This window comes from Austrofundulus limnaeus, unplaced genomic scaffold (assembly GCF_001266775.1).
Source record: "Austrofundulus limnaeus strain Quisiro unplaced genomic scaffold, Austrofundulus_limnaeus-1.0 Scaffold198, whole genome shotgun sequence".
Lineage (NCBI taxonomy): Eukaryota > Metazoa > Chordata > Actinopteri > Cyprinodontiformes > Rivulidae > Austrofundulus > Austrofundulus limnaeus.
Genome location: NW_013952600.1, coordinates 974,488 through 975,484, shown reverse-complemented (window position 1 = coordinate 975,484; position 997 = coordinate 974,488).

The window sequence follows — 997 nt, the reverse complement described above, 5'->3', positions numbered from 1 at the left end:
AAAAGTAAGAGAAATTTAGGATAAGAATACGAACATGTTCTTGCATGAGGCCCAATGTGTGTTCACAGTATTATGTAACAGAAGTACAAGTAACATGAAGTTAGCTGTATGGACTGTTTTGGGGGAGTTTGGAAATAAAATTAGAGGAAGAACAACAGTTGGAGAGACTGTTATGTTAGAAGGAAACCACATTTTTCTTTGGAAGAATATTGTGCTCTTGGTGTAGTTCAATCGGTTCATAAGCAACAAGGGACTCTAGGGGCAAAGCCACTGGAGCATTGGCCCCCGATGAAATCTGATTGSCCCCCTGAAATGCCYCTATCCTGTCACTCATCCGTCCTTTGCCAGAGAGTAATGATGGTGGGGGCAGTTCCATGTTCAAACACTGGAGGCGCTAATGAGTCAAATAGGAAATTCCAGCTTGACTCAAGCTTACAGAATTCTTCTTTTCTTAAATTTTGAATAATACCGCAGAAAGTCTTTCTGCTAACAAATAATGGATGGATTTTCTCACATGCAGTGTGTTTGAGAGTATTTTATCTATGTACAGTATAAATATATGTAAAATTGGTAAGAAGAATTTACTGTGCAAGTGTTTTAAAACACATTAAATTATGCTACATGAGTTTTACTTTACAACAGGTGATTTACAGGAGGAGATTTGAAGGAGAGGTTAGTAACTTCTTTTTTTTTTTTTTTCTTTTTTTTTGGATTGTCTGAACGATGTTCCACGGATTATTTGTAGCTTTTCTTAACACATTTTGGAAGGAGGACCAGGGGAATTCAGGATGGCAGARAAAGCCAAGAGACCAGATGAATGGAGGAGAGTCGCAGGGCGGACTTTAAACTGATGGCTGTATGTTTGGTAATTGATTATGGCTCAGCTGCAAGTGGCAGTTTGAAGGTGACCCAGGAAGCCCGGGCCCCCCATAGTGTTATAAGGAACCCCCATCCCATCCCACCTCCACTACACACACACACACACACACACACACAC